Source organism: Balaenoptera musculus, chromosome 20 (genome assembly GCF_009873245.2).
Source record: "Balaenoptera musculus isolate JJ_BM4_2016_0621 chromosome 20, mBalMus1.pri.v3, whole genome shotgun sequence".
Classification (NCBI taxonomy): domain Eukaryota; kingdom Metazoa; phylum Chordata; class Mammalia; order Artiodactyla; family Balaenopteridae; genus Balaenoptera; species Balaenoptera musculus.
This window is the reverse complement of record NC_045804.1, coordinates 10,260,697-10,284,983: the sequence shown is the minus strand read 5'-3', so window position 1 is coordinate 10,284,983 and position 24,287 is coordinate 10,260,697. Positions and strand designations below refer to the sequence as shown.

The 24,287-nt window shown below is 51.6% G+C and overlaps 1 protein-coding gene across 13 annotated transcripts in view; it reads left to right on the top strand.

Moving 5' to 3' along the window:
* RBFOX3 (RNA binding fox-1 homolog 3) overlaps positions 1-24,287 on the top strand; it is a 448,464-nt gene that overhangs the window by 233,965 nt on the left and 190,212 nt on the right. For all 13 annotated transcript variants that reach the window (XM_036837416.1, XM_036837410.1, XM_036837414.1 and 10 more), the window contains one exon: positions 12,802-12,909. The gene's annotated coding sequence lies outside the window, so the exon portion shown is untranslated. The remainder of the gene's footprint in view (positions 1-12,801; positions 12,910-24,287) is intronic.

The following is a 24,287-nucleotide window of genomic DNA, read 5'->3' as shown; positions in this document are numbered from 1 at the left end:
CCCTCTGAACTCCGGGTGGGGGGAGGCTTTCAGAGCACAGAGCTGAGGGCACAGGTCAGATATCTGCCAGCATCAGCTGCCTGCCCACCACCAGAGGGGCTGCCCCCAGCAGGCGGGAGGTGAGCCACATGCTTTTCTCTCAGGAAGGGGAGGGGTTGCCAGGGGGAATTGCCAAGGGGAGGTCCAGAGAGGGACCCCACCACCCATCAGTCCCCGGGCTGGCCCCACATAGTTGGATGGCATGGCGTGGGTGGCATGGAAGGTAGAAGGACGCAGCGGAGAGGCCAGCTTTGTCACTGCAGCAAGCAGCATCCCGCCTGTGAGGGGCTCAGCAAGAAGTGGGCTTCCTCTCCCTGCAGCTCCCACAGAGGCACTTGAGTGATTCAGCTCCTCCTAGAAATGGGCACCTGAAGATTTGCAAATAGCCTGGAAATGCAAGATCCTGAGTTCTCATCCTGTCTCGCCAGCTCAACAGCAAACTGTCCAAACAATTGGCCTCCCTTCGCTGTTTGCATCTGTGCACTAATGAAGCCTGGCTTGGGCTCACGCTGGCGTATCATTCCATGCACCACCAGCCACGGGCTGAATGCGCCTCTCTCACCAGCTCTCAGCAAGCAGTCGTCTCTGGCCAGGGCAGAAGAGCACTGAGTAGGGGCACTGCCCCTTCTGCAATCCTGGCAACATCAAGCGCAGGAAGACGACGAGGTGTGAACTCCCAGGACAGGGAGGCTTGGAGAGGGGGTCCAGGTGGGCGGGCACATGCAGCCACAGGGTGCCAATGTCTGTTGGTGGCCACGCAGCTGCCATTACAGGCTCTTTTCTTGGCTGCAAAATGTGCTGCCCTCACCATCACTCGACTTGCTGGACTAGGAGAGGGGTTTAAAACCTCAACTCATGATATGGTTGACACCTAGCAAACAGTTCTCAGATCTCCATCCCAGGGAAACCTGCCCTGGGGTCAGTGGTGATAGTGGGAGAGGGACTGTCCCACATCTGTGCTGCAGCAATGACTTAACCCAAGTACTAAGAAATGCTGTCTACTGGAATCAACTCTGCATGCCTGTGGAGCCTCTTTGAAAAGTCCTGGTCCAATATTTCTCTTACCAAGATCTTGATATCACCATCTTCTATTGTTACACACCGGTGTTCTGTGTCTTTCACACACATTCTTTCCAATCCCAATGACAATGGGATGGGAATGACAAGAATCCCCGTTTGACACCTATGGCCCCGTGGTTTAGGGAGCCTGACAGCTTTGCCCAAGCCCCACATTCAGGGAAGGTAGGGCAGGAAATGGAACTCAGGCCTGCCTGGTTCCCAGCCCCAACTTCCCGCCCTCCAGCACACTACCGCCTCCCCTCCCCCCCCACACACACCTTGTTTCTTACTTTCAAACTAATGGCTTCGACAAGTGAGCGACAAGTGAGCGTGGGGCCAGTTGTCCACACCCAGTGCCAGCCAATCTCATATGCTTCCCTGAGTGCTTTGCAATTGCTGGAGCTGGGAAGGGGGCTTCCAGGCAAAGGACTTTAGAAACACAGCACTGCTGGTTAACTCACAAAGCATCCCAGACCCCCTCTAAGGACCCAAAGACAACCCTGGATATTCTCTCTCCAGAAGATGCACGTGTGTACACAGGTGCAGTCGGGGCTTTGAGACCCGTGGACCCTGCTTAAGAATGCTTGTCTCAGTGGGTGCTTACCTGGGCCCGTCTCCTTTCCATCCCAACCCTTGGGCTTCACTCTCACCTGCCGTTGCCTTTCGACACAGTGTGACGTGCATTTCATCATTCCCGGGAAAACAAGTTTCACTTAGAAGCCAGGTCCTTAACTCTCCCATCCACTGCCCCCAGTCAGTTCAGCTCCACGTGGGAAAGCGAACTAACTTTTATTAAGAGCTTGCTGGGTGCCAGGCTCTGTGCTGGGAACTGTGCCTGGGCACGCTGCCCGCGCCAGCTCATTGAATGGATTGGATGTTCCGCCAGCCCTTCAGCGTTGCAGTCTCGGTGAGACCATACCTGCTTGCCTTAGCTTCACGGCAGTGGCTCTGTGGAACCGCTCTCCCTCTCCCTCTCCTTTTCTTGGTCGGGTGCCCTCTCTTCTCCTGCCCCCGTATTTATCACTACTTCTGAGGCACACCTGGAAACCACCCTTGCCAGCATATCCCCTGGTATCTCTCTACCTGTACCCTCCTCTTCTTTCCTTACGCCGACATTCTTCTGTGTCACCTTTTGCATGTTTTTAATAATTGTAGACACGTATACAAAGTTGAGAAAGTCACGAAGGTAAGTTCTGGCTCCTGAATTAGAACGTAGATTCCTAAAGCCTTTGGCATCCTCTAGCCTTCACCGCTTGGGTTCTCTGCGCCTGGTAAATGCTCATAACTCTGTTTTTCCTTCTCGCCTCTCTCTCTCCCTCCATCTGCCTGACGTGTCTTCTCCGTGAGCACACGGGCCAAGGCAGGGCCCACACACAGCACATTTCTGATGAGAACTTACCTGCTCTCCATGGGAAAAGTAGACATGGAAGTTTCTACCTCTTGCCTTGAAGTGCCTTTGTGTTCTGGCTCGGCTGAGGAGGTGTGTCTGGGTGGGGTCCAGAGGAGGCAGGGGCCCGAGCTTCAGCTCAGTGGCCGTGACCTCCCTAAGACCTGCTGCAGTAGCAAGAGAGCCTCTTGGCTTTGTGTTTGTTTTCTTTCCCTGACGTTGAGGAGTTGGCGTTTCACACAGGGAGAACGCGAGGTGGGCCCCTGAGGTCCCTGGACCTTTGTAGGTGGGGATGTGCCTTTAGAAGATGACGGGGCCCATCTGTGCCCTGAGCTCCAGCACCTCATTTGAGCACGATAAGTTTGGGTTTTTTTTGTTTGTTTGTTTGTTTTAATTTTATTTATTTATTTATTTATTTATGGCTGTGTTGGGTCTTCGTTTCTGTGCGAGGGCTTTCTCTAGTTGCGGCAAGCGGGGGCCACTCTTCATCGCGGTGCGCAGGCCTCTCACTATTGCGGCCTCTCTTGTTGCGGAGCACAGGCTCCAGATGCGCAGGCTCAGCAATTGTGGCTCACGGGCCTAGTCGCTCCGCAGCATGTGGGATCTTCCCAGACCAGGGCTCGAACCCGTGTCCCCTGCATTGGCAGGCAGATTCTCAACCACTGCGCCACCAGGGAAGCCCCTGAGCACGATAAATTTTAAGCCCACCTGTTTTTTCCACTCATTTGAATCTGAAAAACAAAGGCCATGAATCAAATGTATGCGTGGTGTTTCATGGCACCTGGATATTGGCAGTGTCACTGCTGGCCTGTGAGGGCTTCCTCTCCGGGGACCCTAGTGCCTCTGGAGATGGCCTCCCCCAGCTGTGTCACCAGTTATATCTAGGACCAGATGGTGCTGTAATGGGGGCTCCTGGCAGAACGTGCCAAATTCCCTGAACGTGCCTAGAAGGCGGCTTCCCAGGACTGTGAGGAATCCATTCTCCACTTGCCTGTTAGTGCTGGCGAGAGCCATGCTGTGACACAGAGAAGTGGGGCAGCTCCTCAGAGCCGTTCCAGCTGCAAAAACAGTAGCAATTCTGCTCCAAGGTTTTAGGGGGAAAGACAGATATGCACAGAACAGGCAGGCAGAGCTCACAGCTGTGAGGTGCAGTATTTTCATGTCGGAGGCTCTATTGGCAACTCAGCAGAGAGCGGCAAGCAGCTGTTCTCCAAACCCACCAAGGGTAAGATGTGGGGAGTGAACTCAGGGTTCATCGTGCAGGATTTGGGATAGATCAGAGGAAGGACTTTTCCCGGCAGTGGGGTTGGTTTGCCAAGGGAGACGGGGCATGGGGAGCTCCTTACTGGGAAGCATTTAAAAATTGTACCAATTCTCATGATGAGGACAGTCAAAGAGGGTTCTGCCTGAAGGCAGGAGAATGACTGAATGAGCATTGTCAAGTCTGTTCTCCAAGCAGGAAGATCTGGGGTCCTGCTGGACAGCTGGGGCAAATGGGGCCCTGATTCTGGTGACGGGCTGGGCTGCCAGCAGCGCCTCTTTGTCCTGTGGCTTTGGGTCAGAGTCAGCACCAAGGGGGCCCTGTGGGGGAGTGAATCCCAGCCACCACCCCCCAGAGGCCACACTTGCAGTGGTCAGACAGCAAACCCACCACAGCCTTGTGGGAAGTTGCCCACATCTCAGGAGCCACAGGCCACCTAAATGGTCCAGCACCACAGGACATACCAGCCAGCCCAGGCTGCTCTTGGCAGTAATTTGCCCAGGGCCCTACAGCGAGCTGATCTTCAGCTTTGTACCCAGAAACCGGGCAGAGGCCTCCTGGGTAATCGCTGCTCTGGCAGCCAGGCGTTCTGTACAGGGAGGTTGCCGTGTATCTTCTGAGTGGCCCGGAGGAGCCTCCCTCATCTGCCTCTCTCACTTCCAGCCTCTTACCTGTTTCGTCTCTTTCCTACTTCTCTCACTTCCAGCTTCTTACCTGTTTCATCTCTTTCCTACTTCTCTCACTTCCAGCTTCTTACCTGTTTCGTCTCTTTCCTTCTGCTGAGGCCTGCCAGGCTCCCAGGTTCCCTCCTTTTTTGGGGTGACACAGGTTTGACAGTTCTTCCTTTCTGACTCCAGTATGCCAAAACTTTGTGGCAGAAATGAAATGCAGGGAAAACCATCTGGGAAGTAGGTCACATAAAAAAACAACCACCTGCCTATAATTAAACCAGCTCCTTCCAGGGGGCTGTCTCCAGAAGAGCCAAAATCTAGCGGCAGCTTCCCTCCCCCGACCCCCTACACATTCCCTCCTTACAAGGGAAATCTCAAGATGCAACACTTGACACAAATTTTTCCAATAAAACTCCATCAGGCAAATAATAAAAACATCACAATATTAGTGCTCTGACTGCCTCTTGACTGCATTATTGAGAAGGGAAACTGGAAGGGGTAGAGGTGCTAATCGTGGAAATGAAAGCAGGAGGCATTGGCTGTATTTTCAGGTAGAGACCTCCCTGTCTCGTTTGCCCTTGCAGTTTTGTTTTCTGGATTTTAACATGTGATTGGTGGTGTCCTCTGGGTTGGAGTTTTGGATGATCCACGATGGTCTCCTCCTCTTCCTTGTGGCCTCCTCAACCCCATGCTGGGTTTCTTCTTGGCCACTGGGTAAGCAAATAACACCTGGACCACCCAGATCTTCAGGCCCAGAATGCTTTTATTTCACTCATGACAGGAATTAGTCCTTACAAGGACCTGGCTGACAGCTCTCAGATAGGACCTTCTGTCTCTCATAAACTTTGCCAACAGTAGGCAAGCAGTTCACAGGAGGGGGACTGACTAATGATGTGCTGGAGGTTTTTCCAATCCACGAGACAATTGTTTTTAAAGAAGGAGGGGGGAGAAATTATTTCTAGATATGACAAAGTGGTAAAGCTTAACCTTCATTCTCAGAAAAATCATCATGAAACCAAGTGATTAAGACTTGGGAGTTAGTGTGTGGTGTGATAACTGTCTTGTAAAGGGCGAGATTTGTCAGCCAGATCTAATCTCTTTCCCTGCCAAGAGGGCGGCCCAGGTAGATGACGAGACAGGCCACCCTGTGACTCACCTTGGCCTCATCAAAGATTGCAATTCTTCTTCTTTTTCTTTTTTTAAAGGATTGCAATTCTAACCACATAGCAAGGTTCAAAACCACTTACTGGGAAGCAACGAGTTGACAAGGGGAAGTCGAGGGTTCAGGGACACCTTGGCAATTTGCAGACAATCTCAAGTCTATCTTTTCAGCCCAGGAAGGCACAAGTTTTGTCCCCTCCTCGGTATCCAGGGGAGAGATCCTCTTTTCTAGAACGCTCTGCCACACACACCAATGTTGCTTTCCATACTTGGTCGGGCCGGGATTGCCAGCAGAGCTCTCCGGGTAGACCCAAACCACCAGCCCTCTGAAAGGAAGCCAGGTGTGCTCACCCACACCACGTCCTGGGCAAGTTCCCCACCAGGTGCCTCCCAGGATTGTAACGGCATCTTCAGATGTCAGAGCTTGGCATGGGCCTGAGCCAAGACCTCAAATGCTGTGCATTGGCTTGACTGCAGAATCAATAGCAGCTTCCTTATGGCCATTTTGTTTGGAGATAAACATCTAAAATATGACGCATTGGGTCTGGTTTAGTGGAAAGAGTGCAGACTTTGGAATGAGAATGACCAGGGTCTGCAGTTTCAACCAGGCTGCCTGCTGACCATGCGGCCTTGGACGAGTGACAATCCCAGTGTCCCAGTCTCTTTGTCTGAATGATGGGGCAGCTGTGGTGGGGGGGGAGGTGGATGGGAGGAGGGCTCAAGGAGAGAACAGAGGGGAAGCACCAGGCAGGCAGTTGATCCCTGTGAAGTGTTAGCTCCTTTCTTTTTTTGAAGGATGTGCGTGTATACGTGTGCATGTGTGTGCATGCCTGTGTGTGCATGTATGTCAGTGTGTGTGTGTATTTAGGCTGGGCAGTCAGACAGCTGGAAGCTAGTGTTTCCAGGTAAAAATACAGGATACCTGGTTAAATTCTAATTTCAGATAAACAATGAATGATCGATAGTATAAGTATGTCCCAAATATTGCATCATACATACTTATACTAAAAAAGTGTAATACATTATTTGTTGTTTATCTGAAATTTAAAATTTAACTCGTCATCCAGTAATTTAATTTGCTAAATCTGGCAACCCTAGCTGGAACAAGGTTTGTTATTCTGGTTGTAAAGCTTGACTGACAGAAGCAGGTGTGCCAGGAGACGGTGGTGGCCTTGGGGTGTGGCGCACCTCACCCAGCCCACACTCCTTGAGTCTCTGTTTGGCCCGGTGACTTCTTTTCCTTTTCTTGTTTTGGGGGTCCTTCAATTGCATCAGGCAGAACTTTGAGCAGTAGACAGTCTTAGCTGGGAGCCAAGGTAGCAGCCAAAGTCTCGGCCCGGTGGGGTTGCCCCTGACTCAGGGCTGACCCCGAGTTTACACTGAGCGACAAAGGACCAGCTTGGGCTGCTCACCAGCCTCCATCTACTTGCTGACCCGGGTGCTGGGCAATGTTCTCTGGAACCTTATCCGTTTGTCTCATGGGTGACATTTGATCTTCCTGAAACAGGACCCAACAGAGCTCAGAGCAGCCGCCAGATAGTGTGACCCCCGCACAAGCCAAGCCCTCAGTAAAGCCTTTCTGCCTTCTCAGCCCCAAGACACCCCCGCCCCTGCAGCTCTGTTCCAGCCCCCCAACCCTCCACCTTCACTAAACCACTGCCTGCCCCTCTGTGCCCCAGCGCGGCAAGTTACACTCTGGTTCTCCCAGCCTGCTCAGTGGGTGCTGTCACCCTGGCAGATTCTGGTGCTGTCGGCAGGGGTCACATACACGTGCAAAGAGGAACTAATGGGAAATAAAATAGTTTTGCTCCCCCGAAGACCCCTCCCAGCTCTGCCAGCAGACCCATCCCTTGCAGAGTGAATTGTTTTCAATCCAATCTCGTTTTTATTGAAGTTTCCTCCAGGGTTAGCTCAGAAGACTTCTCCCCCAGCCTCTTCCATGTGGCCTTATTTACCAGAATCCCCTCGACGTGGCATTTAAGTGTCTCCATTAACATTTCGTGCATCTTACTCATTGCGAGCGTGGGCTCTCCGAAACCTCGGGGGTGGCGGGCACGGCGGCAGCCCGCAGAAACGCCAGGCTTATTTTAATTGGTTCAAAACTATCGCTGGTGACCACAGAAGGGTCCCTTTCCTTGAGTAATGACCTGGAATTTGATCATGCAGCTTTTATTAGCTTGTAAGTGGAACCGTGTAAGATCAAAGCCAGAGCCGGGGGCACATCTGCCCACCGTGGCACACTCAAGCCCCGTACACACCTGCCCTCCATGGCATACCAGCCCTGGAGGACCTGGGCAAGTGTGTGTGTGCAGCCCAGTGGATGACAGATGGCAGCTCTTGGGGGAAATCATCTTGAATGGGTTTCTGGCCATGGGCTGGCCTGTCTCCAGCTCTCTTGCAGACTTGGCCCCTCATAACAGAACAGATACCTTGCTGACCCCTCTTGTGTCACTCTGGGTTCCTTGCCTGCTTGAAGACGTTTGCTTGCCAAGGAGCAGGAGAAGCCCTCTGAGCGTCCAGGACCTCATGGCACCCTTCTCAGTGTGGGGAAGCTCTGCTCAGAAGTCGGTCGCTGGATCCCCAGGCTCTGTGCCCTCCCCTTGCATTTTCTGGGGAGAGGAATGTGAGAGCTCGAGTTCTTGGAAACACGGATGGTCTAGACTCCAGAACATTTGGGGGACTTAACGTCCCCACACCCAGGACCCTCGTTTAGAATGCAGCAGCTTCTGCTTCCTGCCTACTTAGGCTGGTGGTTTCTAAAGAAAACCTCAGTGGGCAGTTGAAGAAACAACTCTAGACTACTTTATTGTCCTTTAAATGGAGGGAGAGTGGAAAGGGCAGATCTGACTCTTCCAGACTCACTGCCACATGCGTCATTCATCTGTTCAGCCATCCAGGCCGAGGAATTCTACTGAGTCACTGAGGGTGTAAAACGCCGCGCTACCAGCTGAGTGACCATACACATCATCAGGGTCTCTCACTCTCTCAAGGGGCTTATAATCTAACCAGGCTTGTCTCAAAAGTTTTTTGGAGATATGATAATTAAGGTAAAATATAATATTTCCCTACCTGCAATTAACAACGGTTAACATTTAGTTACACTGCATAGTTTAAAAAAAAAAAAAAAGAAATGAAGCATTATAGATGCAGGTCAAGTCCCCTCTGCACTCCCAGCCTCAGTCCCCCCGCCACGCAGACACCCAGAGGTAGCTCTGAGCGTCGACTTGGTGTCCATCATTTTTGTCCCTTGAAAACACACTTGCACACATGTAACCATGAACAATAAATAGATCATAGTTCTATGTCTTTTTTTTTTTTGGCTGTGATGGGTCTTCGTTGCAACGTGCAGGTTTCTCTCTAGTTGTGGCGCTCGGGCTTCTCTCTAGTTGTGGTGTGCGGGTTTTAACTTCTCTAGTTGTGACGTGCAAGCTCCAGAGCACATGGGCTCTGAAATTGTGGCACGCAGGCTCTCTAGTTGAGGTGTGCGAGCTCAGTAGTTGTGGCGCGCAGGCTTAGTTGCCCTGCAGCACGTGGGATCTTAGTTCCCCGACCAGGGATTGAACCCGCGTCCCCTGCATTGGAAGGCGGATTCTTTACCACTGGACCACCAGGGAAGCCCCTCTACGTCTTTTTAAAGTGCACGTACGTGACATCTTTCTGCAACTTGCTTCTTTCAGCTTTGTGTTTTTGCAGCTCCTCCGTGCGTTTCTGATCTACTCCTTTTATCTGTTGTGTAGAAATCTGTCTTAGGAATTTACTGCTTCATCTTTATCCACTCTGTCCTTTATGAACATTCCGGTTGTTCGGAAAATGTTGCTATCGCAGAGGATGCCGCGGAGTGGGTCTCTGTGCCCATCTCCTCTTGCACTGGAGATGGTACCTGTCTGTGAGTGGCTGGTCTTAGAATGTTCCAGATCCTGCCCACAGCTCTCCAACTGTCTGGACCTGCCTGTGCTCCACCAGCCGTCTCCTCCACCCTCACTGAGATTGCTAGTCGCGTCTACTTTTGTCCACATGAGAGCTGAGGTGGCAGCTTACTTTACTCTGAATCTCCCAATTCTTGCACACCTTTCCTGTTTACTGGCAGGCTTGGGGTTTTGCATACTCCTGGGGAACTGTGGATTACTCCACCCTCTACTCTCCCACTTGGGAAAGCAGTCTGTACCCCGGAAAGATTTAAGGCAAAACCTGAAACTGTTCTACTTATTTCGCCAATGTCTGGACTCCTTGTTAGGCCCCCAATGCCTGCACCCCACTTCAGGAGTGATCATGACCCCTGACCTCCATGGCCAAAACGCTGAGCAGCCTGTGTAGGGCCTTGACCCCTCCCTGCCCTCTAAGTCTCTTTGGCTGCTGAGCCCTCAGGCCCGGCCAGGCCGGACTACAGACCCTCGGACCCTCAAAGCAATCCCGGGAGAGGCGTGGAGATGCAGGCGAGGATGAACAGAAGTCTGGAGATGTTTACATTTGGCCTCAGGGTAGCTCCCAGAGGTAGGAGAATTGGCAGGGGTGTCCGCTTGTCCAAGGGGCATCTTGTGGCTCAAGACCTGGGCTCAAGCACCCCCTTCTCCGGGGGACATGCTGCAGCCACAGGGACCCCCAGGGATTGCCGGTGGGAAGCAGAGTCTCTGGGCAAGTGAAGTAAACAGCAGACCTCAGGCCAAGTTGCCCTGGCCTTGGCACTTTATCTGCAGGAAGAGACTAGATGCCACACCCTCCCTCCCTCGCTGCCCTGAGGGTGTCACTGGACCTTTCCCATTTCCCAGGCCCCCCTGCCTGGGGCTCTCTGCCCCTTCCACGCCCAGACAGCCCAGCTCTGGCCTGAGCCCCTGGGGGTCCAGCCTGGGAATTTGCTGGGGATCTGGGGTGGGAAGAGGTGAGGTAAACAGGACCAGGGGGTAATGGCTAAATGAATGAGTGAATGAGTGATGCGTGGAACCCAGGGCACTGGACCCACTAATGCTCCATCCTGGGACTCGTGCTCAGGAAGTGCACAGAGGCCCCTGTCCCCGCTCTGGCACTTTCCTAAACTAGCCCCTGTTGTGTGGCCCCGCCTGTCCTGCCTCCTTTGATGGTCCTGCCCGGGGTCGGGGTGGGGGCAGGGGTGCTGTGCAAGAGGGGGGCAGCTGTTTTAACAGCTGCGAGTTCACATCGCAGATGGGAAACCGAGTCACCCAGCGGCCACCGTAGCAAGAGCGAGGACAGTGTGGCAGTCACAAGCCAGGCTCCAGGTTCCCTGGGCTCACTTGAGTCCAAGACGTGCCAATATGCAGGTTGTGCGCCTTGAGCGGTTGGGGCTGGGGAGCTCTTCGAGGGTTCCGTGCCTCGGTTTCCCTCTAGGATCTCAGGAAGGGTTCACGTGTTACAGCAGGAAGAAGGTTCTGAGAGTCTTGATGATCAGAGGCATGGCCCTGCCTGAGCCCCTGTCCTTCCCTCCTGCCCGATCTCCCCTCCCCTGGGAGGCTGGAGCAGCCACAGAGCACCCCGCAGTCCTCTCCTGTGCTCGGCCCAAGACTGACCTGGCAGAGGTGACAACACGGTTTATTAAGCCAATGAAATCTTTTAAGTGCATGAGCCCCAGGGACCCCTGAGGTCTTCATATGCTTGGAGGAGTTTCCAGGTCTGAGATGTGTGGGCTGCATGGGACCGGGGGTGGGGGGTAGGGGGGGGGTCTGTCCCCATCCCAGGAAGGGTTCTGTCACCCTCCATGTCCTCACGCAGCCCCGAGTCGGGATGCAGCTTGCCGCCCCTTGTTCTCTGTATTACAGCTGAGAATCTCCAGTTCCCGTCTTTTTAAAAATCTGCTCTTTTCCTGGTCTCCTTCTTCCCTTCCTTTCCCGCCCCGCTTCTTTGTCTCTTGGAACTTTTCCTGGTGTGCCTAATTCCTGGGGGCTGCAGCGGCCTTGGGGACGTGGGCTCACCTCGCTGCGCACACTCAACCCTGCGAATCGATTCCAAAAACGATTAGTTACAGTACAGTAGCGCTGCTAACTGTGGCATTTTGCTTTGCAGTTATTGATACATCATCAGAATTGAGAAGCCATCGTCAGGCAGGGGAAGAGGGGGCCGCTGGGTGGATGCACAGAGGAGGGGGACGTGGAGACGACTGTCCTGCAAATGCGGGGAGCCTGGCTCTGACGGCAGGGATGGATTTTGAGGCCCCGGCAGAGGCAGGGGCTGGGGCTGGGGCGTCACTTCGGAGACTCTCGAGGGCCAGGTCGTTCCTGGCTCGTTCCCAAGCAGACGGCTAGACCCTTGCTGCCTCCTTCTCCCTCCTGCTTCGATGTCACTGCAGGGGCACAGCTCCTTCCCTGAGAGTGGGAACTGCTTGCTGGGTGGAGCATGGGGCCGGGGGGCAGTGACATTTCTGGTTCCGTGAGGGGACAGGGTCAATCTCTTGCAGTGCAAGGTAAAGGACCTGAATCAGACAGGGTTCTCCAGAAAAATGGAATCCATATGATCTATGTATCTATCTACCTACATATGCATGTATGTAGCTATCTACAGCTATGTGAAGATATATCTTGTAGCTATAGATAGATGGTAGATATCATGTAGAGATAGATAGGAAGGAAGGAAAGGAGGGAGGGAGGAGGAAAGGAAGGAAGGGAGAAAAGATATTTGTTTCAAGGAATTGGTTCCCAAAGCTGGTTGTGGTGAGCCCTATAGGTTTTGATGAGAGAGGTTAAATGTCTAGATAAACTGCAAGGTCAGCACCAGCTGCAGCCCCTGGTCAGCCCCACACACCTGGAATCTAGCCTGGTGCTGGGGAACCCCAACTGGTAATGGGGTGATGCTGATGATTTATCCCCAACCCAGCTCTGTTGACCTGAGCAAAGAGTTGGGGCCTGAGTTGGGAATGGGTGACATGGGCCATGCTACCATCAGTCTGCCCCTTGCCAGCCAGACCCCATGGCCTATTGCCCCCATCTCCTCGCATTCCAGGGACCGGTCCAGTATGGTGAGTCTCACTGCAGGGGAGCGGCAGAGCTGGGAGCATCTGCTGCCTTGAGGTGGTAAGCGGGGACGCCTCATTATAAGTCCCTGTTATAACTCCCCCCAGCCTAATGTTTTCTCCTCACAGTGTTCAAAGGATGCGGTTCCCATGACACTCTGTCCTGTGATATTTTTAATCAAGAGCACGGGAGAGCGTGTGTCTGATGCACTCCAGATATTCAGAGATTGAAATGGTTTTGTTCTCATGTTTTCTCTTTTCAACGCAGGGTTAAGTCAGATCCGCCCGAGGAAGATTCTGCCCACACTTCCCTCGAGTTAGTCTGCAGGCCCCTTCGGCTGGGACCCTCTCCCAGGAGCTGCCCATCTGCAAACAGGTGCGTGCCCCCTTCCTGTAGTGCCGCCTTCCGGCATACATGCTGCTCCACCCGACCTGGTTCTCAAACCCAGAGCATCTCGGAGGCCTGGGGAGCTAGGGGTGGGGGGCACAGCCATGGGTGGCAATGTGGCCTGGAGGGGTGTCAGCTGGGGAGCTGTGGTCAGTAGAGAGGAGGGTCCACACCTGTCCCCATCACTTGGTTCCCGGACCCCTCTGTGGTTTTCACCTGCCCTCATCCTGTCCTTTCACTGAAATGCAAATCAGCGAGTGTATGATAGACAATTAACAGACTGAGCAGCCAGCAAGGGAGGTAAGTAGATAAATAATTTTAACGATCCTTGGGTTGCCCATAAATTCCCTCACCGCCTTTTTATTAAACGCTCTGTTTACAGGCATCATTTATACTGCATGTCATTTTGTGGACCCCTCCCCCACTTCCTTAGCGGCACCCACCAGGTCTGACCTGGGGTGGACACGTGGGTGACAGCAGGTCCTTTCCAGGCAGGGCCTGGTCTGGCACAGGTGGCGGAAAGCTCTGCCCGGGGAGCAGGGCTGGGTGGCAATGGGCAGACCACGCTCAGGGCCCCAACGCGGCTACAGCCTATATTTAGGCAACTTGGGGAACTTTATTATGCTTGGCACCTGTTCTGTAGGTCTGAGCTCATTGTTCTCCCCTGGGACGGCTTCGGCCTATTAATAGCCTTGGCTGAGGTTTCCTCATTGCTCCGAAGGCCAAGAGAGAAAGTGGGTTAATAAATATAAAAGAAAACTCTCAAGAGGGCCTGGGGCCAAACTCTCTCCCACACTCTCCGAGAGCCGTGGCTGCCGAGCCCGGACAGGGCATGGGGTTCCCTTCACCCCAGTCTCCTGCTCCCCTACAGAGGCCCAGTGCACAGCTGGCGGGTCTGAGGACCAACGTGGAGAAGTGCTCCCAGGTTTCCATGGAGCTGGGATGGAGGAGACCCTGGTGGGAAAGGCCGCCATCCGCATGGGGCAGAGGAGGGGGCTTAGGCGCGGCCTCCGTGCATCTAGGAGGAGACCGAGAGGGAGGGCATCCTTGGCTTTCCTGCCTCCCCTCCTGCCCGCTCCCCTTCCCCATCACTTTGCTCCTGGCCTTCTATGCCTACTCATCTATACGTGGAAGAGAAAGGGGAAGAGGCCCTCAGGATGGTCACTGAGCCAGATCCCTCCCTCCCGATCTTGTCCCCCACTCCTGGGGTCTGAGGCAAGAACAGTTCAGCCTGAGTTAGAAACACTTGTATGGAGAGAATGGACGCCCAGGAAACAGAGCAGGGAGGACACAGGGAAGCTGTCCAAGGACGGGTGTACCCAAGGTCTGCCCACAGCTGAAATTCAAGAGTATCAAGTGCGTGCTGGCTGCTGGCGTCCTGGGCTGGGGGTTATCAGCTAACACTGCTGAGGGCCTGGGACTGGGAACAGTTCAGTCCCGGCCTTGTTTATGCTCAGCATGGTGCTGTAGGGGACACTCCTCGAACCTGTCCTCCTTCGGGTGTGGAGCAGGGCGCAGGGAGGTCGCTGCCACCGGCTCCTCCGTGTGTGGCCGCCGCCTGCTGCGTCAGAAAGCTTTGCGCCTTGCTGTTGGAGTCTGTCGGCTTTATCAGTTGGTAATAAAGCTGACCCGTGGGTGTTGCTGCTTCTGTACCACGGGACTACCCAGCCTAATGTTGGCGTCTGCTGCAGGCCTCCAGACAGTCAGCTGGCCCGTCTCCTCGGAGGGCAGTGTTCGCCCAAGGCAGTGAGGGAATTTGGACTGAGTGGAAAGCCTTTTGAAGCTCCACTCAGTGGAATGAAAGTCTGAAAAATGGCCCAGCAGAGGCTCCCTGCCCTTTCAGGAGTCTGTCTAGCTCAGAGCTGTGCCGCTTGCCCTGCTGCCTGCCTGGCCCACACAGGCTGAGTGGGAGGAAGACGGGCCGGGAGGCAGAAAGCGCTGACGGGCGTCTTTTCCAAACGCTTCCTCCCTCTGGCAATTCAGAGGCCTGCTGGAGGGGTGGCCACCCAGCCTGTTGCAATTATGTTCTGTCCAGAGCAGGCAGACAAGGGCACAGGCCTTTCGTTAGGAGAGAGAGGCGCCGGGAAAGCAGAAAGTCTTTCTGTAACCAAAGAGCATCCCTGCCGGAGCAGCTCTGCATCTCCTTGGCCTTTCTGATCGTTTTTGTGGCATTTTTTAGGGTTTCTCATCTGTTTCTGTTTGGGGGTGGGTGGAAAGGAAAAAAAAGAATAAGTCAGAGGCAGGAGCAAACTGCTGGTCCACGGTCCCTTCCCCCTGCAATAGGCATCACAGCAGGGCTGGGCCAGGCCTCCCTGCCGCCACCCCCTGCTCTGGGACCCGCAGCACCTGGTCAAGGGACAGAGGGGGCTGGTCCACCCATGGGAAGGGGCCTGGTGGGGAGGCGGACACTCCACCTCTCCTGAGAGGCCAGTTCAGAACATCGTGCTGACAAGTCTTGTGACTCTGCGTGGTTACATCTGCTGCCGTGGTTGAGCCTCACCCAGCCCCATCAGAACCGTCGCCCCCCCCACTGCAGGTGAGGATCCTGTGGGCTAGTAAGTGAGGGGCTGGGGCTGGGACTCACATTTTTGGGGTCTTCTGATCCCTCGCTCATTGTGTGCCATGCGGAAGTGGTTTGACCATGAACTGCCTTGGGAGGAACACGTCTGTCTGACCTTGGGCATGTCGGCCCCAGACTGGCCTCCTCGGGCAGCGGTTTGTGCAGGACAGAGTGGGGTCCCCGGGGTAGGAGCCCCAGGGTTTGGGGAGCTGAGTGAGGGCGTTGTCACTGGAGTTTGCTGTGTCCTTGGTTTGGAGTCAACACTGGAGGCCTTTCATGGGGTTGAGCTGTGGCACTGTGGTGTGTGTGTGTGTGTGCAAGGGAGAGAGACACGCTCCAAGCTGGCAAGGAGTTTCTTTCTCAGAAATCTATTCCTAATCCTGAAATATGAAGGAAGTAGGAAGAGGGTATTGCTGTGGCCCAGTTGCTGTCAAAGTAGAAGGTCATGCTACGTCATATCTTGACACCCATAGACCATCATAGAATGTCCGAGTGGGGAGAGCGCCGGGGATCTTCTTGCCCAACTCCCTCCTTTTATGACCAAGAAGGAGATTGGGGTCTGAAAGACCCATGACTTGCCCCAAGACCAAGTGTGGAGGCAGCTCTCCTGAATCCCACTCAGGACCTCTGAGGGATGGCGTCGCTTTCACTTACCATCAGAGTAAAAGTGGTCCTTTCAGTGACTAGCACTCCTGTCGACCTGGTCTGCCTGTTGGGACCGGACAGGTGGAGGTGTGAATTAATTTCACAGGGGTCCATGTGCCCCTGAAGATGAGTGGGTGAGGTCAGAGGCTGAGTGCTTTGTCTGCCTTGTTTCCAGGAGCTGAACCCCCAGCCATTGGGCAGTGGGGCGGGGGGGGAGTTGATGACTGGTCAGAAACCACCAGAGCAACGCCTCCTGCCCTGACTGTGCCTCAGGCCCCTGGGTGGGCGGAGGGCGGCCTTGCTGAGTAGGCACCGGCTGACAGTGGGGGCCACCTTGGGCCAGTGCCTGGTCCCCAATTCAGGGGACTCTCTCAGTGTCCGAGGAATGAGTGTGTGACCTATCAAGAGAAACGGTGTGAGGCAGGAGCCAAATGAAAGGGTGAGGGATTTGGTTCTCCCACAGACACGAGTGGGTGTGAGCACATCCCACTCTGAGAACACGATTCCGCTTTCAGGGTGACCTCGTTGTGAGAGCCACCAGCACCTTCGAAGGCTCGAAGAGTGGGAGCCAAGAGTGCTGGCTCTCTGGTTGTCTCCCACGTCTTTGCTTCCAGAAACACTTTCACCTTCCTCCCCTGGGGCTGGCAGGGTCTAAAGACCTTCAGTGGGATCGTTTCTTTTCTTTTCAAATTAAAACAATCTCTTAGTACCTTTTCATTACTACATAAGCAATAGATGTTTGTTGTAGAAAATACAGACAAGAAAAATGAAGGAAGAACATACACCCACAATCCAACTGTCAGAAACAACCACTGTTTACACCTCAGTGTTTTGTTATCTTCCAGATAGTTTGCAAACATAGAGCTTGCAAATTTATTTCACCCTGTAGTCATTGTTTTGTAACCTAGGTTTTGTTGTCATTGTTGTTGTTGCTTAACAGTATTTTCAGGAACTTCTTTCTAGGCTGATATTCACCTCATTTTTAATGATTGAATATTATTTCACTGTATAGAAGTACCCTAATTTCCTTAACCAATCCCCTCAGGTGGGTTTACAAAGACTAAAACAGGCTTTAGCCACTGACCCTATTTCTAAAACCCTGCACCACACTTTAAGAAAGCGGAAGATTAATTTTCCAAACAGGAATTAGGAGATGATTATTCACATTATAAAGGTGTCTGCAAACATACCCTCCAAAGAGCGTCTTTGAGAAATGGGCTCCTCCAGGGTATTATTGCAGCTACAACGTATCAAATCCCAATTCACACCGGACTGCACAGAGGGTGCCACATCTGGCTCCCGTCCATGTCCCTTCATTCATGGATGTCCTTCTCAGGTCCACAGAATGTGTGTGTGGGTGTGAACACACACTAGCAGTGCACATGCATACACACGTACACGTGTACATGTGCACCCACTCATGCACATGCACACATGCTCACACACGTGCACACAACACGTGCTTATGCACGTACACATGTGTGTGCACGCTCACACATATTTACACTCATGCACATGCATATGTGCACCTACACACAGATTCTGGAAGCTTTTCCCCACTGTCGGCTGAAAGGTGATGTTAATTTAATTCATTATTAATCACATCTGTTTATCAGGTGGTCTGCTCCCAGCAACCATTACTGAGGAATAAATTATCATTTCTCTCTAAAAGATAAAGGGAAATGGATGTTGATGAGGTGAGGCAGGTCAGTGCTCCCAGCCCACGTGACTTATTATTTAATGAGACAGACAAGCCTCTGAAGAGAAAATGCGTAGGGACTGTTAATAAAACCAGGTTTGAAAGCCCCAAATCCCCAGCATGCAAGGCTAGTGTCCACAGGCTTAGCATGGGGAGGGGGGCGTCCATGGTGGTGTCACCATCCATGAAGTGATGTTGTAAGCGCCCCTAAGAGCATCTTTGCCCTGACAAGTCCAGCTGCAGGCCACGCCCCCAGGCTCGCCACTTCCTCTCGACCATTCAGAAGAGAGCAAGGCCTAGCCATGGGAGAGTGGTGCCCACAGGGAGCAGTCGTGTGTTTATTCAACCATATACCAAATGAACCACCAGTAAACATACTTCTGGTATATTTGTATTCAATTTCAGGATATATATATATATATTTATTTATTTATTTATATTTATGGATATATATCATATATGTATTTTTAAATAATATATTGGGTTGAAATTCACATAACATAAAATTAACCATCTCAAAATGAACAATTTAGCTGCATGTAGGACACTCACAATGTAGTGCAACCATCACCTCTATTTAGTTCTAAAACATTTCCATAGTCCCAAAGTAAAACCCCTCACTCAGATATATTTTTGATTAATATTTATAGTTTTAGGTATGAACATATGAAAACTTATAAGAAAAGATCAGCATAATTTAGCTGTAGTTATACAAAATTAAACCAAAATTAAGGTTTTGCCAGTCACTGCTTACATGACTATGGGTTGGTTACCATTCTCCTATAGTCTTAATTTTCACATATATTAAATGAAGGAAACTTTTAAAAAAACTTCATAGGTTTAATCTGATGATGAAATTAGACCATATGTAAGGGTAGCTTAGCTCTATAGCACAATACTTGGCATGTAGTAAACTAAATGATCTCTCTTATTGTTAAAATATATATATATTTAGAGTTACTTTATTTTAAAGGTGCCCCAACTACCAACAACTCTCTCCCTCCCTCTCCCCTAAAAACAAAAACTTGAGAAACCAGGGCAAGTTCAACAGTGTAACAGTCTGGTGTTTGACATAATTCATTCACTCACTCATTCTTTCAGCGCCTGTTTATGGGGTGCCTGCCGGGTACTAGGAACACGCTGTTTGAACCCTGGCTCTGTCTCTTATTAGCCAGTGACCTTGGGCAATTTATTTAATCTCTATACCTCAGTTTCTTGTCTATAAAATGGGATAATACCATCTTTCTTGAAGAACTGTTGACAGGATAAAAGGTACTTATTGTATATGAAGGAACGAGAACAGTGCCTGGCGCACGGTGAGAGCTCAGTGTACGTACAAATCTTTTTAAAATTTATTTTTAATTGTTGTAAAATACACAGAACAAAATTTACCATTTTAACCATTTTTATGTGAACAGTTCAGTGACATTAAGTACATTCACGTTGTTGTGCAGCCATCACCACCATCCATCTCCAGAACTTTTGCATCTTGCGCAACTGAAACTCTATTCCCATTAAACACTGACTCCCATTCTCCTGACCCCAGCCCCTGGCACCCACCATCCTACCTTCAGTCTCTATGAATATGACTCTTCTAGGGACCTCATACACGTGGAATCATACCGTATTTGACCTTTTGTGTCTGACTTCTTTCACCGAGCATAATGTCCTCAAGGTTCACCCATGTTGTAGCAGGTGTCAGAATTTCCTTCCTTTTTAAGGCTGAGTAAGATTCCATTGTGTTTATCCACATTATGTTTATCCGTCATCCATCGATGGACACTGGGGTTGTTCCCACCACGTGGCCGTTGTGAGTCCTGCTGCCCTGTGCTGGTGTGCGTTTCTGTTCATCTGTCTTGGCGAGATGGGAACTAAATTGACTTGGAAACACTTTCCAGTGAGGTCCTCCTCTACCTCCCTTCCTACACGTAAGGACAGACACACACACACACACACACACACACACACACACACACACAAACACAGGCCTATGAAATCAATCTGCAGAAGAAAGGCCTTTAGATGGCGGGCTGAAGCCTTGTGGGGGAGACCGTCTTCACCTGTCTGTTTGGGGAGCGTTTTTGAGTCTCTAGGTCTTGAAAAACTGTACCCAATGGAGACAGTCTCCCCTGCCCCCACTTTGCACGAGGCTTATGGGGCCATGTCACCCTGGGACATTGTCTTCTTCTAACTGCTCGCTCAGATAGATTCCAAGTCCAGGTACAGCCCAGACGGATAAGTTGGGGAACCAGAAGGGCCAGAGTGATTGAAAGGTTTAGAGCACATCCATGGGTCCTGACATAATGCGAACTGGATCTTGGGGCTGGGACCCAGAGTGCTCCCTCAGGGCTCTCCCAGGTCCACCCTGGAGAGAGAGTGTCTTCCATCCGGAACCCACTGGTTGGGTCATGTGTGCAAACTACCTATGGGCAGGGGCCGGGAAGGTGTGGTCTGGTGGGCACAGGATTTCGGGAGCTGATGGTGAGGAAGAAAGCACTTGTTCCCCAAATGTAACTGCAGGAAATAGGGGCCATGTTTCACCCCAACATGCGTGAGTCTTCTGTTTTGGATTTTGTCTATAAATGTAGCCACGTAAGTTGGAAACTTCTGAAATGTCAGTTCGTTCTCTCCTGAGGCCTATTTATCTTTTCTGGAAGCAAAAAAAAAACAATGTCACTTCCCCCTTAAATCACCAGGGTCTCTGGCTTTGAGTCAAAGGGGGTTCCTGGTATTTCCCTCAGAGCCTGAAAACACTGGTTTGGAGACTAAGACACCTTGAGAGGTTAATCACCGCGCAAAAGAATAATAATTACACAACCACGCTAACAATACACGCTTTATCTGAAGTGCTTTCTCCACCGGTCCAGGCAGGGCTCCCACTGTCCTGGTCCTCTCATCCATAAATGACTCTGTTCGGTAGATTTTTCTGTATCTATGTTTTAGCCTCATTTTACCTACAGGTGGATTCTCCCCTCCCCCAGAATTTTCGCCCAAAGTATAAATGTAATTAATTTCACTTTTATTAAGAAACAAAAGATATTTTTGTTGGAACTCAGAGCTGCAATTTAGCAGGATCCTAGCTCCCATTTTAGAGTGATGTCACCCATTTTTCTTTTTTCTTTTTTTTGCCACGCCACACAGCATGCGGGGATCTTAGTTCCCCGACCAGGGATTGAATCAGCGCCCCCTGGCGTGGAAGCGCTGAGTCTTAACCACTGGACCACCAGGGTAGTCCCCATTTTTCTTTCTGATTCCCCACCTCTACTGGATTCTTGGTGCTCCCAGAGCAGTACTGAGCTGACAGGGCCTGTGTCAGTCAGCTGGGGCTGCCATAACCAAGTACCACAGACTGGGAGGCTTAAACAACAGACATCTGTTGAATATTTCCTCATAGATCTGGAAGCTGGACATCTGCAGGCTTGCAGATGGCCATCTTATCTCTGTATTTTCACACGGTCCCCTCTCTGTGCCTGTCTGTGTCCTCATGTCCACTCATATTGGATTAAGGCTCATCCTAATGACGTCATTTAACTTAATCACCTCTCTAAAGACCCTCTCTCCAAATACATTTGAATTTTGAGGAGCTGGGGGTTAGACCTTCAGCGTATGAATTTGAGGGACATAATTCATCCCATAAGAGGGCCTGACCCAGACCGGCATCGCACCCGGGTGAGCCATTGCTCTATCCCGCCGAGTTTGTGTTAGGGAATGGCTCCCCAGTGACACATCCTGCCCTCTTCAGCATCTCTGTGTGGCAGCCACCTGGACCCTGCACCCGGCCTCTTATTTATTAGCTCATTTCCTATGTCTACCCCGTCTCCCCGAGTCCAGCTGCATATGCTGCTGGGAGCACTTCAACAATGCTGAGTCCAAACAAAGCTCTCCGGTTACACACATTGCCCTCCTGCCTCTGAGCCTGGCCATCAGCAGATGCTGGTGCTCAAATGCAGCCACCCTGCCTCTGTTCGATCCGCACCACCGGGACAGGCTATTTACTCCTGTCTTTCCTGCCATCAAGGTCAATACCACATTGTATCAGATGGTGTGGTGCTACAGCCCCCATGGAAGACCTCCACCTTCTTTCACTCCGACCCCTGCATCCCCACACACCTCATACTCAGGGTGTGTAAGTGTGGGGTGGAGACAAGAAGAGGTGGGTCTCCATATCTCCCAAGCTTGCCCTGTAGACCTGCCATGTTCACCGAGGACTGACTTGGGGATGACAGAATCTTCTCAACCCTGGCTGTCAAATGAAACGTTGGCTTGTCCTCTGTGCCTTTGCCTGGAATGCCCTTCTCTCCCTCAAAGACCCCTTGTCCCCTGATATTGAACCCAAACATCACCTCCTCCATGAAGCCATCCTGGCACTTGCCCTCCCTTCTCCCTGCTTTACAGGTGTCACTGTGGCTCCGTACTCACCCATCATGAAACAACCCCGTGGCTCCTGACCTGTCTTCTCACCCGGGTGGGAGCAACTAGACACAGATTTTGTTCAAACTCGTTTTTGTCCCCCTGCCCACATGCACACAGTGCCCATCATGTTTTTGGTGCTGGGGAAATGCAGACACAGTTCCTTTTCTCCATGGTGTCGCTCAATGGTGTACTGCCAATGGTGTACTGTCTGCTCCTAGAAGACGTTGTCCACGTTCCCAGACTGCCTTAGCCGGCCCACATCTTCCTCCTACTGTCGTTTTGCTCCAACACTGCTGACTCAAGTGACCTAACCCAGATGCATTTTATTTCTGCTTGTGGCGAGCTCTCCACCAGGAGAAGCTGCCAGAATGGGACGATAACACCCATTACGCCTTCCTGGGCACGTGCTTTGCTTTGCAATTTGTATGCTTATTGTTTATTTGTTTGTTTGTTTTTTCAATGTGACCATTGGATGTAGTAGGACAAATGGGCTTTTCTGCTTGTCTGTCCAGAACAATTCTGAAGAGTGGGTGGAAGGAAGCATCCTGGGCCACTGAGTCACCCTGTCAGCTTCTGTGGTCCCTGATTCCAAAGGCTCAGCTTTTTGAAGGCTACCCCAGGTGGGCCAGAATCTATACACAGGTCAGTGTGGCCAGCCCTGCCTGCTGTAAATAAAACATAACTCAGGCCTAATCCCCCATCCTGGAAAAGACACATTCCGTTGTGTCATATGGCTACCTTGCTCTGTGGCCAGCACCATGACAGATGACAGCTCCACCAGATTTCCATGTGCTTCCATTGATGTGTCCTACATCAATCACTGTTGCTCATGGAGGCCATAGCCCAGCCTGTTCCCAAGAACCCCCTGGGGTTGCCAGAGATAATTAGGAAGGGTCTCAGTGATGCCATGGGGACGGCTCCAGGAGGTCACATGGCCCTGGAGAGATGGATTCCATCTTCCCTTTACCTCAAAGGGGACGGTTCCTGGATGGTGGAGGATACCTTGGCCACGGATGAGCTGGCAATGGGATCCCATGGCAGCTGTGGAAGGTGCAGCCACTGAGTCCCTGAGAGAGAGTCCAGGGTGTCGGAGGTCTGCTGGAAGCCATTCTCATTTGGCTCTGGTGTGACTCTAGTCCTCCAGCTCAGGAAGCCTGGGACCCAAACATGGCTGCTCAGGGGAGAAAAGGGAACTCTGTGCATCCCCAGAGAAGAAAGGCAGTGGACTTTGGAGGGCACTTTAGGAAAATGAACAAACACAGAAATGGAGACACTAGCCAAGATCGGGGGGAAGAACCACAGCTGGTGGAGGAGGAGAAAGGAGGAGGAGGAGGGAGAGGAGGAAGAGAGCCATGGCAAAGTGGCTGCGGAAGAAGCCTGAGGCTCAGTCTGGGCATGGAATCTTCCATCAGGCGCTTTCCCAGGAGCCCAGCTCCCTGGGGAGGGGACGGATGGAGGACCACTCTCCTCCAGGTCAGGAGACTGTGCCCTTTCTTCAGTGTATTCCTTTTCCTGACATTCTCATTATACTAATCATTTTGGGGTATATATCTAATATAAAGTCTGCCATAAAGTAATGAAACATGGCATGACTCTGGCAAATGATGTGATTATTACATAATGAGACTAAATGCCCTAAACCAAATAAGAAAATCAAAATCAGATTGTGTGTGTGTGTGTGTGTGTGTGTGTGTGTGTGTGTGTGGTGATGTTGATAGCTTTTGGGGGGGGTTAAAACTTTTAAACTTTTTTTGCTGATGGCAGGTCATTTTTTAAAAAGTTCTTTTGTATTTTCTTTTTGAGTCTGTGCACTAGGGAGCCCCATAAATTCTGAGCTGTGGAATCTGGCTGTGTCAGCAGTCTGCAAAATGAATTGATATTAAATGCAACAAAAGTTCCTCTAATTCACCTCATTTCTACCTCTGCCTTCTTCTAACCCCTTCTCACTCAACTCCCCCACCCCAGACCCCCCAGCCCCTCACAAGCTGTAACTGAAAAGTGGAAGAATAGAGATGCGATCACTACTGGCAACGATGCTGGCTCATCTAT